The sequence below is a fragment of the Marmota monax genome, unplaced genomic scaffold (genome assembly GCF_021218885.2).
Source record: "Marmota monax isolate L192 unplaced genomic scaffold, Marmota_monax_Labrador192_F-V1.1 WCK01_AAM20220418_F8-fsc00146, whole genome shotgun sequence".
Lineage (NCBI taxonomy): Eukaryota > Metazoa > Chordata > Mammalia > Rodentia > Sciuridae > Marmota > Marmota monax.
The window spans coordinates 2,359,256-2,366,778 of NW_026694096.1; the positions used below are offsets into that span (position 1 = coordinate 2,359,256).

Here is a 7,523-nt window from a genome sequence, read left to right on the forward strand (position 1 = left end):
TTAATAAACAATTTGGGTTTGCATATAATTTTTCAAAGTTATTTTTCTATCAAGAAGAAAACCTTTAGTTCGCAGGGATAAACTTTAGCTAAGCAAAAATTCAGTCTCTTACTTTATATTCTGAAAAGCATATTTCACCTAAAACATTGTAGAAATAAGGTGCCTGAGGCTGGGTGCAGTGGTGCATGTCTGTAATTCCAGCAGCTCAGGAGACTGAGGCAGGAGGATCCCAAGTTCAAAGCCAGCCTCAGCAACAGTGAGGCACTAAATAACTCAGTGAGACTCTGTCTAAATAAAATACAAAATAGGGTTGGAGATATATATCAGGGGCTGATTGCCCCTGAGTTAATCCCCAGTACTCCCCCACCCCAATAAAAAGGTAGGCTGAGGGAGTTGGTAATTACATTTAGTCTATAAACTGAAATAGCATTAGCAAAGGAGGGATTTTAAATGTCTTCTGAATTCCTGGTATTAGTAGCTATCATTCTTACCACTAGGTGGCACCAACAAGCTTTTTCCAGTATACACTCTAAGCCATCAAGTATGTTGAACACTACAAATTCCACCCACAGTATCCCATACCAACATTATCAAACATTATCAAAACGTCTACAAATCCCATCCATATGCTTAAGGAAGACTATATAAAATTATGCCTCTAGACAAAATAGGATTCCTTTGGCAAAACACTAGCTGCTTAAGAATCTATTGACAATAATTGACAATAATGTTGAGAAATCAATCAACATACAAGACACCATGATTTAGTGGGGGAAGAAAATAGCCTACTGGACTGAGAGTCAGATAGCTTTTGTTTTGTTCTCACCAACTACTTCCATGTCTTAAGTAGGTCACTAAACCTCTTTGATACTAGTCACTTGGTCAACAAAATGGAAGATTGGGACTAAAATCCATTAAGTAAAAGCCATTTTTTTTTCTTGCAAAACCTCTCAGAATCTGACTGTGGAAAACAGATGAAAGCATGACTGAGGGAGAGTTGGATGTTGAGAGGAGAAGATATGAGAGGCCACTTCTGCCCTGCTTTTCTTCTCTCATTCTTCCAGTGTCTTAACTGATAGTCCCTATGGTCCAGAAAAAAATAATAGAGAGCCCAGTGAAATAGAAAATTACTAATAACCCTCTGTTCCAGAAGTCTTTGACTCCAAATATGTAGCACACTCTAAGTTATTAAGTGTTTTCCAACTTTAGGTACCCAATTTCAGGATATAGTGTATCTGTTATTTCCTCCATTTTACAGATGAGTAGTAAATGACACTGACTAATGTCTGTAAATTTCCTAGATATAAGATCAGAACCCACATCTTCTGGCCTTTCTTCTTTTAATTAAGTTTTTTATTTTGAGAAAATTTGTAGTTTTGCATGTACTTGAACACAGAGAAATCCCATATACCATTTAAGCAGTTTCCCCAGTGGTAAAAATTTTGTAAAATTATAGTACAATATCACAACCAGGATACTGACATTTACAGTCAAGATACAGAACAACTGCAATACCACAAAGATCAATATGTTTCCCTTTTATGGCTATAATACTTCACTTCTACTCCTACTCCTCCCCACCTAGGAACCACTTATGTATTACATTTCTATCTTTTGTCATTTCAAGAATGTTATATAAATTGAATCATATGTAATCTTTCAGGATTTATTTTTTTTTGCTCAACGTAATTTTTAGGAGAGTGACCGAGGCTATTGGTCTTGCATATACCAAGAGTTCCTTAATAGTGGTGGGAAATATTCCATGGTATGAATGTACCACAGATTTTTGAACATTTACCCATTGAAGGATATCTGGATGGTTTCTAGTTCAGGACTTTTATACATAAGGCTGCGTATTATAAGCATTTATGTACAGGTTTTTATGTCAATGTAAGTTTTCATTTCTCTGAGATAAATAATACCCAGGTATACATTTGTATTTTGTTCTGTATTGCATGTTTAGTTTTTAAAGAAACTGCCTAATTATTTTCCAGAGCAGGTATATCATTTTATATTTCCATCAGCAATGTCAATTGATCTAGTTTCTCCCCATCCTAACCAGAATTTGATGTTCTCCTCCATTTTTCACATGCCTATTTAAAATCTATACATTGTCTTCAGTGAAATGTCTTTTTCTCACATTGTAATTTTTTTTTTTAACTGTCGAGTTTTGAGAGTTTTTGGTTTGTTTGATGTTTTTGTTTTTGTTTTTTACAGTACTGGGGATTGAATCCAGGAGCACTCTACTACTAAGCTACCTCCCCAGGCCATTTTATTTTTAATTTTGAGACAGATCTTGCTAAGTTGCAGAGGCTGACCTCGAACTTGTGATCCTCCTGCCTCAACCTCCTGAATTGCTGGGATTACAGGTGTGTATCCCTTTGCCCAGGGAAAGTTCTTTATATATTCTAAACTTTAGTCCTTTTTTTTTTTTTCATCTCTTTAACAGGATCTTTCACACAGCATACATTTTTTTTATTGTGATAAAGTCCCATTGATCCATTTTTCCTTTTCAGTTTCTTTTCTCTTTTCTAGAGTTTTTTTGTTTTTGCAATGCTGGGTGGGGACTGAAACCAGAGCTTCATGCATGCTAAGCAGATGCTCTATCACTGATATACACCCCACCCCTTTGTTTTCTTTTTATGCATCCTGTTTTTGTTGTCAAGTCTAAGATCTCTTTGTCTATTTCTAGATCGCAACTTTCATTTTTTTCTAAAAGTTTTAAAATTTACATTTATGTCCATGTCCCATTTTGAGTTAATTTTTGGATAAGCTCTGAAATTTAGGTTGAGATTCACTTTTTCAAATGAATGTCCAATTGCTCCAGCAATAGTTTCTTTTTTTTTTTTAACCTTTATTTTATTCATTTATTTATTTATCTTTATGTGGTGCTAAGGATCGGACCCAGTGCCTCACATATGCAAGGAAAGAACTCTACCGCTGAGTTACGTTCCCAGTCCCTACAGCAATAATTTTTAAAAAGGCTTTCTTCCACAGTCCTTCCTACTACATTCTTCTTTTTCAAATTAGTTTTAACTATTCCAATTTCTTGGACCTTCTGTATAAATTTTAGAAAAATCTTGTCTATATCCACAGAAATCTTCCTGGGGTTTTGGTGGTAATTACAAATTACATTCACTTTGAATATCCAATCAGGGAAAATCAACATCTTTACTGTGTTGTCTTCTAATCCCTAAACCTGGTTTGACTCTCCTTTTAGTCACATCTTTGGTTTCTTTCACCAGTGTTTCAGAGTTTTTCAGCGGAAAACCCTAGTACATATTTGGTGATATTTATGCTTAAATATTTCACTTTTTAAAAAAGACAAACTACATTTTAACAAATGAAAAATAATACCTATAAATATTATAACACATTCTTTTTTTTTTAAAGAGAGAGAGAGAGAATTTTTTTAATATTTATTTTTCAGTTCTCAGCGGACACAACATCTTTGTTTGTGGTGTTGAGGATCGAACCCGGGCCGCACGCATGCCAGGCGAGCGCGCTACCACTTGAGCCACATCCCCAGCCCAATACAACACATTCTTAACCAGTGATTGTATCACTACCTTTATATATATATTTATTCAAGCAACAATGTTCAATAAACATGCAAATTCTCATTAAGAGTAATGCCAGGGCTCAGCGGTAGAGTGCTCGCCTAGCACAGGCGAGGCCCTGGGTTTGATCCCCAACACCACATAAAAATAAATAAATAAAGATATTGTGTCCAACTACAACTAAAAAATAAATATTAAAAAAAAGAGTAATGCCAGATATAGACGCACCTAGACAATGCTTTTTTTGAGTCAACAACAATCATGTCAAGAGGAAGCAAGTGATATTTAAAATACTGTTGTTGCCTTGGGTTCATTATGCCCATAAATGATTTTTCACAGTGTATATTTTTGATCTAGAAGGACACAAGGACCATCTCACAAAAAGTCATTTCTATGAAATAAAAATATTATAGAAACAAACATTCTAAAACACAAATTTAGCTCAAAAATAATAAGGCAAAATCCCCCCCAAAAAAACAAAGGCCTAATGTTCTCTCTGACAAGTAGATAGATGCTGATCCATAATGAAGTGGGGAGGTGGGAAAAATGGAGGAACTTTGATTGGGCAAAGGGAAGCAAATGGTGGGGAGGGGGAATGGGCCAAGAAATTGCTAATTTCTTACAAAATGTTGGGTTTGCTGCTGTGGAGACGCTATCCGAACATTTCTTTGGTATGTACCAAAGAACTGAAAAGATTTAATAAACTATATTTAAATAGACTTTAAAAAAAATTTCTTAGATGTTGATGGACCTTTTTATTTTATTCACTTATTTATATGTGGTGCTGATAATCGAGCCCAGTACCTCACACATGCTAGGCAAGCTCTCTACCACTGAGCCACAACCCCAGCCCTTAAATAAACTTTTAATAAACTAGTTTATTAAATACAGCATATATGCTGGGCATGGTGGTACACACCTGTACTCCCAGCAGCTCAGGAGACTAAGACAGGAGGATTGAGAGTTCAAAGCCAGCCTCAGCAATTTAGCGAGGTGCTAAGCAACTCATGAAATCCTGTCTCTAAATAAAATACCAAATAGGGCTGGGGATGTGGCCCAGTGGTGGAGTGCCTCTGAGTTCAACCCCACTACCAAAAAACAAAATAAAACAAATACAACATATAGCATTATACAGCATAATAACAAAGTAGAGCTTCTGTCAGTCATGCTGAAATCAACATCACTTACTTGATATTGCATCTCTTCATCTGTATCCTTCATAATATCGTTTATAATACATTGGTAAACAGGACTAAATTCCAAAGTGTGTGAAAATGTGTCAAGAAAAAAGAAAATGAAAAGAGGAGTATGCAACAAACACTGTGGACTCTCCTGGCCTAAATCTTAGGCTTAACAAAAGTTCTTTACCTGTTTCACTTTGGACTTCAGACTCATCTTTTCTTGATGCAAAGCTTCATTAATTGAGTCTTAGATTCCAATAGGTTTCTTTCTTTCTTTTTTTATTTATTTATTTGAGGATGATAAGTTTATATGGGCCTCACTCCTTCAGAGGTCTCAGTCCATAGATGTCCATCTTCATTGCTCTGGGCCCAAAATGAGGCAGAATATCAAGATGGAAGGGTGTGGTGGAGGAAAGCAGCTCAGGACATGGCAGCAGAAAGCAAAGAAAGCTCTAATAGTTTTCTTGGCAATTGAAGATTAACCATGATAATAACCCCTACTTTGGTTTTTTTTTTTTCCCTTCAATATGGAGCAGAACTTTATTTCCCAAATCTGTAACTAATACATTTTTCAAACAGTTCAAGTGTCTATTTTTTTTCACTCCATTTTTATGGAACAATGGTGTTTTTGACAATTTCATAAAGGTCAATTGAGACCTAAAACTTCTTTCTCAGGCCAAGTTGCATGTATCTTGAAATGCTCTTTTTGCAATCTCTGCTATCTCCAAAAGTGGATTTATGTGATCTCCTTTTGCTGGTTTCACAACCCAACCTGATTTCCAAAAGTGCTAATCCCTCAAAAGAGTGAAGTCAAATGTTTTACTTGAAGGATTCTGAAAGAGCATCTGTATCGATGTTTACTTCTTCTTCATTTAATACTTACACTATTGTAGAAGCACCCAAAGTTGATAATCAATTCAGTAAGTTGATTATCTTACACTATTGCATTTTACAGAACTTTAATTCTTCTTGCAATTTGTTTGTTGATTACTGGAATGGATAGGAAATAGATGAGTTGGTAATCTTTTTGCCTTTTCCTCCTCTTTTTTTATAGTGCCCGGGATGGAACCCAGGACCTCACTACCCAAACCATCCTCTTCTTTATCTGATCACTTCTTATTTACTACTTCTTGAATTTATTTGAGGTACATCACACAATCATCTCTAATATCTGTTACGTCTACCAAAAACTATACAATTTTGGCTATACATTCCTCTTTTCATTCTCCTGTCTGCTGATACATACCCATGCTTACTGGAACCCACTACTCATTTACCAATCAACTACAAAGGATACAGATGAAGGAAGAGATGCACAGGTTAACATATAGGAAAAAAGGTGCAGATCTTTCATGCCCTCTCTTAGCATGTCAGCCTCTAGGAACCTCCATATGGTCAGCTAACCAGAAGCTTTTAGTATTATTGTGCTTTAACTTTTTATATATGTTTATTGTTGCTGTTATTGTTATTATTATTTTGGTTATAGATGGACACAATACCTTTGTTTTATTTATTTTTATAGGGTGCTGAGGATGGAACCCAGTCTCTCACAAGTGCCAGTCAAGCACTTTACCACTGAGCCACAACCCCAGCCCCATATTTATTGTTATTTACCTGTATAACATTTCCTTATAATTTAAAAAATGCTAAAAAAAATTTTTAAATAAAAAGGAAAACTGGGCTGGAAAGGTAGCTTAGTGGTAGAGAACCTGTCTAGCACATAGAAGGCTTTGGGTTCAATATTCATTCCCGGGGGAAAAAAAAGAAAACTGTGCATTTTTTTTTCTTGGTGTGGTGCTTTAGCATTCACCTCTTTTTTTATAAAAAATTCCCTGTAATTCTGAAGGTAATTCCCCCTTTTTGGTGCAGTTCAGAAACTACTGACTTACCATTAGAATAACTTCTAAAATCATCATTGATTGTGAATCCATTTTTCCATAATTTTATCTATATGTACCTCTTTTTTCTGTTCAGAGGGGGACAAGTATTTGGCTCCAACCTTCTGAATTTCCTCAAAAAGCCTGTAAACAAAATATTCTTCAGTGAAAACATATAGGCCTAAATATTTCTTTTGGAGAAGTTTTAAAAACAAATTCCATTTCCTTAACAGTTATAGTCTACTCAAATCATCTCTCATATTAGGTAAGTTTTTCAAAGAATTCTAATTGATGAAGGTATAGTTCTTAATTCCTTGGTTTTTTTTGATGTCTACAAGGTCTATATGATATCCCTGTTTCATTCATGATAGTAATTAACATTTTAACAAATTTATCGTTTATGTCTTCTCTTTTTCGTTCCACCTAAAGGATTGATTGATCTTTTTTAAAAAAATTTTTTTCAGTTGCAGATGGACACAATATCTTTATTTTATTTATTTATTTTTTATGTGGTGCTGAGGATCAAACCCAGTGCCTCACGTATGCAAGATGAGCACTCTACCACTGAGACACAACCCCAGCCCCTGGATGATACTTTTAAGAAAACAATACTGTTTCACTGATTTTTTTTGCTTTTTTTTTTTTTTTTTGCTTTTGATTTCACTGACTTTATTGTTTTTCTGCCTCCAATTTTGTTGATTTCTGCTTTTTTCTCTTTATTATTTCCTTACTCCTGTTTGCTTTGGTCTTTGTGGCGGGGGGGGGGGGGGGTTCTTCAGGTAGAAGATTTTAGACATTTTTGTCTTTTATAATGTATGCTTTTAATGCTTAAATTTCTTGTCAACACTGTTTTAGCTGTGTCCTGTAAATTTTGATATGTTTTGTCTTCATTGTCATTTAGTTTA

At 35.0% G+C, this 7,523-nt stretch overlaps 1 pseudogene; it reads right to left on the reverse strand.

The window, feature by feature from the left end:
* Window positions 1-5,281: 5,281 nt before the first annotated feature.
* LOC124107172 (A-kinase anchor protein 7-like) lies at window positions 5,282-6,672 on the reverse strand (annotated as a pseudogene).
* Between the last annotated feature and the right edge of the window lie 851 nt (window positions 6,673-7,523).